This window comes from Nylanderia fulva, unplaced genomic scaffold (genome assembly GCF_048542155.1).
Source record: "Nylanderia fulva isolate GAGA-0341 unplaced genomic scaffold, ASM4854215v1 Scaffold95, whole genome shotgun sequence".
NCBI lineage: Eukaryota > Metazoa > Arthropoda > Insecta > Hymenoptera > Formicidae > Nylanderia > Nylanderia fulva.
Window position 1 is genome coordinate 420,175 of NW_028191079.1, and position 6,813 is coordinate 426,987.

Below are 6,813 nucleotides of genomic sequence, written 5' to 3' on the forward strand. Positions count from 1 at the left end.
TATTTTATTACTTCCTTTCTTTTTAAATTTTATTTATAATTAATATTACATTTATTATTTGACGGACAAAATTAATAATACTCATTTATGATTAGCCTAATAAAAATTTATTAATAATACAAAATGATAAAAGTACAATAATACATATTTTATATAGTACCTAATATAATAATAAAAAGCAGATAATAAAGAACAATTATTAACACAAATAGAGAACAAAATGAACACAATAGAATTACTATATAGTAAAATAATATATAAATATTCTAATATCTAATAATATATAAGTAAGGTCTACATCTAATAATATATATAACTAAGGTTGAAGTACATATTTACCAATACGGTTCATATACGGTTTGTTTTTCACTTATTTTATATCCATAGTTTTTATATATATATTTGTGATCGTTAGATTTAATTTCGCATGTAATTATAACTGTATGTGAAAGTATTTGTTGTAATTGTATGCAGTCTCTATGAAAATCTTGAGTATCAATTATTTCATAAACCTCATAATGTTTATCAAAAAAGCACGAGTTCAAATTTTCTGTTAATATGAATATATTCTCTTCTAATTGCCAAATTAAATCTGTCACTTTGTGAAAGATAGGTCCATTTTCTGATGGCATCACAAGAATTGTATCGCGCTGTATGATACAATGACCACGTTTAATCCACTTTAAAGTTTGAACAACACCAAAATTTGATTTAATATTAGGTGGTAAATGTAAAATACTCTCACAATCAGTTATTTGCTTTGAACTTATCTCATACGGTGAAAATGTTATTTTTTTTGTTAATAATTTATGACTTAATTTTAATTGATGTCGCAATGCTACAGTATAACAAATATTAACTCTACTAATAGCAGAATGTGCAATAATTTTACCTTCTCTATGTTTGCTTTCAAAACGCATGCAACAAATGTTCCATAATGGACCTAATAATCTCATTCTTTCTGGATAATGTATAGCAATATGATGTTTAAATTTCAGATTTTCTGGAAATAATTTTACTCGTAAATGCAAATATTCTTCTATTCTGCAGCTAATAAATCATGTTCATTAATATGAATTAATGTAGCAGGAACAATAGAAGTAATTTGTTTTAATACAAGGTATAGATTTCAATATTTGTTTTCTCTATCTATCAAATGTCCAATTATAAGTTCTAAATAGTTTACAAAGGTGAGCATTTTAGCGGCTGACATTTAAAGGCGTTTATGTTTCAAATGGATCTGACTAATTTCGACTGGTTTATTTTTTTCGTTTTTATCAAAGGGAAAGCTTTGAATTAAAATATTTAATTGTACCAAAGTAAATTTCTTTTCAATATTAATAAAATAATTCAGAAGAAGTGCAATATCATAAGGAATTATTCCTTCTAAAAAATCGTGTTGTACATTGACTCATATTTTGAAATAAATCATAACCCGGTACACAACTAAAAATACACGATTCTTTCATTCCGCTTTTAGAAATATGACATTGTTCTACATGTACATTGTGAGTTTTAATATTTCTCAATTTACAATCACGTTCATGCAATACTTTTTTAATATCATTTTGATGTGTTAAACAAAATCTACAGAGGTAATTAACGTGAAAAGACTCACTAAAACCAAGAATGCTATGCAGACCTAAGTTGTCACCAAGAATAAGTTCAAGAGAAAAATAAACTCGACTACTTTGTCCATTATAAGAAATTTCTATACCTAGTTCTTGTAACAAACGAAGCTCTTCAATAGCTTTGTAAAAAATCAATTTATTAGTAAAAGTTTCTCTATCTAATGTATTAAATAAAATAAAAAGGAAAATATTATCTAATTTTGAACAAAATTCCGGAGGTAGACAAAGCACACTCAAATATACAGCTCCACATTTGGCTATACCTTTGTGGCTACCCAAAGGGTTGTTAGATTCATAATCATCATAATATATAGCTATAGGAAATACAATCTTGTCAGCAAATAAATCTTTTTATTTTTCCAAAGAGATCCTGACATAAAATTGTACTTTATTTTATTCTCATTGTTTTCAAGTTCTTTGATGTAATTAAATGTACGAGAAAAAATGTCAGGAAGTTTGAAAAAAGCTTTCAAAACCTTTGGAATAAACTGAACAAATACTGGAATAGTTTTATAAATTACAGTGTCATTTTGCACCTGATATTCTTTTCGTTCTCCAATTTTGCAGGTTTCAGGAGGTATAAATGTATTAGTCTTTTTAAATTTATTAAAACATCGTCGTTCACTTTCATATTTCTCTAAAGACGTAGTAAATTGTTCAATAATATTCAATATAACTTGAAAGTTTTCTGATGAAATATTTTCTGATTGCAATTGTTGTTGAAGATAATTTTGTAATATGCGAAATGATAATTTAATAATTTTGAAAAGTGTGTTATTATTTTCATAACTTTTGCTCGTGGAATTTCAGACATATCATATAATTTTGAGAAAAATATTAATAATTCTAATTTGTATAATTTTATATCCTCTGAAAGATTAGTTGATACAAACTGTTCATTTGGAAATTTCATCATTGTTAAATCATCCGGTTGATTTAAAGTTTTAATATTATCAGATAGTTCATTATATTGTTTGTTTAAAAAATCACTTATAACAATGTTTACTTCATGTGTTGCAATTTGGCTACAAAAATGTGTGCTATTTGTCTCATCGGAAACGTTCAACTTTGTATTGGATAGAGAACTATTAGTATTAAAATTGCGACTTTGAGAAATTGATGTTTTCTTCCGAGAAATTGGAAACTTTTATGAATAAACATTATAACAATGTCTTTTAAAAAATCTAAATATTGAATAAACTCTTGAACAAAATTCTTCTTCACACCGAAAAACTTTTTCTTCTGAATGAACCAACTGAATATGTTGTATTAACTCAGTATTATGCGCAAAATCACTTTTACAAACAAAGCAAAGCATTTTATGTGTTTGACTAAAATCGTTTTAAAAATTAAAGAAATATTTATAATGTTATTATATGTATATATTTACCCCGATATAATTGTGTATTAATGACTTCATAAATTTCACCTATAATTGCTCGCAAACCTATTGGAACAATATTTCCACAATTTTCAATTTAATAATAACCTTGTTGAAGAAACATCCATAAAGAATATGCATTTGATGGATATTTGCAATCAATAGCAAAACAAATCTTAAACGCAAAATCTATCGCACGTAGACAAGAACCTACGTTTGAAACAGTGTAGACTTTGTTATTTAAAATAACGTATGACGCCGTATTTTCAAGGATAGGTCCAACAATGACAGGAATTGGCTATTGAGCGAAAATATCTCCAGCTTTATGCTTACTTAAACTCAATTTAGTTTCCAAGGTACTAGCACTGTTTAAAAATCCGGCGAAGGTTCCAGGATACGCGCCCCCCTCATTCAGGGGTCAGGCGAGAGACCGCAGCCGGCGCCAGCAGGCTTTCCTCCAGGCCGTATCTCCATAGGCCGGACCCCGCCGCCGGCCAGGCTCAGACCAGCGTGGGGGGAAGCGCGGGACGCGCGAGCGGCTCCACAGCTGGCTCCCGTGTGCACGCCGGGGGGGCCGGGCCTCGGCCGGCTGCTCCCATGGCCCGCCAAGACGCCGACGACGCCCACCGGCGGGGGGGGGCCGCCGCGCCCGCGCGCGATCCCCGTCCCTTCAAAAAAAGGGGCCTCGCCGCCTCCACAGGGGGGGGAGGGGAGCGGCCGGGTGCGGCCGGTTCCTGGGGTGTCGGGTTCGTTTCGTACTTCCAGGTCGCCTGTCCTTCCGTTAAACCCTCTCCTTCAGCTCATCCCCTCCATGGCAGTTCTGTCCTCCTAACGGCGCCGGCCGGGCCGCGAAGGGGTGTCGCGCTAGACCCATCGCGCTTCGTGCCGTCCGCGGCGGCCTCGCGGCGGCCGGCTCGTAAGCCGGGGAAGGGTAAGAGTCCTGGCCTAGCGCGGGCGGAACAGGACACCGGCGACAACCAAGCGACTTCGAACGCCTAGCGGTCCCCCTAAGCCGCAGGGCGGCAGGGGGGCCGGCGACGGGCGACGGCGCACGCCCCTCCGCGCCGGCCACCCCCAGAATGGGGGGGCGCCGCCCCTACTCCAGCACCGTGCCCACCAACGCGTCCAGGACCAGACTCTCGGTGTCATCCAGCCTCCTCTCCTGCAAATCTCTCTTTTTCCCCTAGCCCCATTACGTCTCAGTCACCCACAACCCCTGGCTCCTGCTGTTTCCTCCCTTCTTTCCACCCCCTGGGGTGCTGCGGGGGCCTGTCCTGTCCAGTTGCCTGTGGTAACTGAGATCCTAGAGACTGGAACTCGTTTTCGACGTCCCAACTGCCCGAAGTGTGTTTGCCCGGAGTTCCCGCTTACGCGGCTCACCCGATTGCCCCTTTCCCCCCCCCTTCCCCGCCCCGGGCCCCCCCCCGCCTTTTTTTTCCCCCCCCCCCCAGTTCCCCGGGGCCCCCCCGCTTCAACCTTTTCCTTCCACCCCCCCCTCCCCTTTTCCTCCCCCCCCACCCAACCCGCCCCGCCCCCCCCCCCCTTTTTTTTTCCCCCTTTTCCGCCTTTCGAAAACCCCCCCCCTTTCCCTTTTTCCCTTTCCATTCCCTTTTTCCCCCTTCCTTAAAAAATTTTCCCTCTCCCCCCCCAACCCGTTTTTCCTTTTCCCCCCCCCCCTTTCCCTAACCCCTTTCCCCCTTTCCCCCCTTTTCCCTTTTTTTCCAAAAATTTTTTTTTTCCGCCCCAAACCCCCCCCTTTTTTTTTTAAAACCCGGGTCCCCAAACCCCCCCAAAAAAACCCCCCGCAGCCCTCCCCCCCCCTTTCCCCCCCCCCAACCCCGCCCTCCCCCCAACCCCGCCCCAACCCCTTTAAAATCTCTCCCAAACCCTTTTTTTTTCCCCCCCATTTCCCCAAAACCCCACCCCCCCCCCCCCTTTCTTCCCCCCTTTCTGCCCCCTGCCTTCCTTCCCTTTTTAACTTTTTAAAAACCTTTTACTTTCCTCCCTTTTTTTTTTTTTTTCCCTCCCCCTTTTCCCCTTCCCCCCCCCCAAAAACCTCATTTTTTTTTTTTTAACAACCCAGCCAACCTTTTTTTCCCCCCCGGGGATCCCCCCCCCCCTCCCCCCAACACCACCCAAGCAGCCAACGGGGCACTTTTTTCCCCCCCCCTTTACCCCTCCCCACCTCCTTTTTTTAGCACTTCCTCTATATCCGCTACAACAAATTAACAAATGGGGCTCATTTACACCCTTTTCCCCCACCCCCCCTTGCCGCCAAAATTTTCCTTTCCCCCCCTTCCCCGCTCTTACTTTTAAATCCTCTTTCCCCCTTTTAACCCTTTTTTATCCTACTACAACCCCTTCTCTTACCCCCCCTAATAATTCCTTTCTTAAAATAGTACAAATAATAAAAAAAGCAGAATAAAGCAATAAAATTTTATCTGAAATAACTTACTTCCAAATGAATAAGAAATGAATTTTGTCGTTCTTAAAATGTTCGTTTGCTAACAGCTGTTTTAACATAATTATTCTCAATACCTTTGGAATTTTTTTTGTTTATGATCCAACAGGAATTAAATACGGCAATAAATAAAACAAAATCGTATCTTAAATATCTGCAATAAATTACAATTTGCTTAAAGTTTAAAAAAAATATTTTAAATTTAGTAAAAAAATTGTGAAAACAAACCAAGTGTGACAGTGTTGGTAGAAAATTAACAAAACCTTTATCTTTTACATTCGTAATTTTTAATGTTGACAGTTTTTTTATTAGAAAATTTCTTGTTTTCGACCAATTTGTTAATAGTAATGATGAGTTCTCAGGATATAAATTATTAAAATCAAATAATTCAAGAGCTCTGTAAACTTGTAAACATTCGTGTGACTTTTAATAAATTTCAACTTCTGTTTTTTCTTTCATTAAATATGTCCGCCGTGCTTCAAACGTTTCACTCCATAAAGTTGTTACTTTAAACCATGGATCCACCAATGTTTTTAAAATATTTAGCTTAGCAATTATGTCTTCAGATAACACGAGTGGAACAGTATTATTAGATTTACGATTCAGCAATAATGAATCCTTACGAAGATTAGCTTTTTTATAATTGAAATGATACCATAATTTGCTACTCGCATTAATTTGTTGACCATTTATTACCATAAACGGTTGGTAATATTCTTTTTCACCAGGAAATGTTTTTGTTATTTCCTTCGCCAATGCTTTAAATTTTGCACTTGAAATTCTGAAACATAGTATACGGAAAAATAATTTTTATTTCCTTTTATTACACATTACATAAAAGAGATATAATATAAAAAAGTTTTACTTACTCTAAATTATGGAGTTTCTGTTTTGGAGAAAGATTTAACAGGATATTATCTAATTCTTTTCAAATTATAAGTCGTGATAATCGATTACGAGCATTTGGGGTTAAAAATCCGTTCTGTTTTTGGATGGTCAAAATAGAACGACTTTCTCCATCTTTAATTAAAAACTTATATAAATCCTAGACAAATATATTAATATATGAAACTATTAAATTAAATTAGAATTTAGATGAAATAGAAAGTATAAATCAAAATTATAATTTTATTTTAAAAATAACGAACCGTTTTCTCATTAATTTTAATATGTTGAGTACTATCCAATTGCTGTTGTGATTCAATAGATTCAGATGACAGTATACCAGAACTACTTGATAAATCTTCAATCTTCAAACTGAAAAATCTAAAATTATATAATTATATTATAATTTATATAAATGTCTAATACATAATAAAAAAATATATAAAAAGAAATAT

The 6,813-nt window shown here is 36.5% G+C and overlaps 1 long non-coding RNA gene and 1 pseudogene across 1 annotated transcript; both read right to left on the reverse strand.

Annotated features, from left to right (window-relative positions):
• Positions 1–1,129: 1,129 nt before the first annotated feature.
• LOC146719548 (uncharacterized) lies at positions 1,130–2,531 on the reverse strand (annotated as a pseudogene).
• A 3,674-nt stretch (positions 2,532–6,205) lies between these two features.
• Positions 6,206–6,423, reverse strand: LOC146719549 (uncharacterized). The gene is made up of 2 exons (XR_014926488.1): positions 6,343–6,423; positions 6,206–6,254 (listed from the first exon to the last, which is right to left on the reverse strand). It is a non-coding gene; the product is annotated as an uncharacterized LOC146719549 (long non-coding RNA).
• Positions 6,424–6,813: the final 390 nt, after the last annotated feature.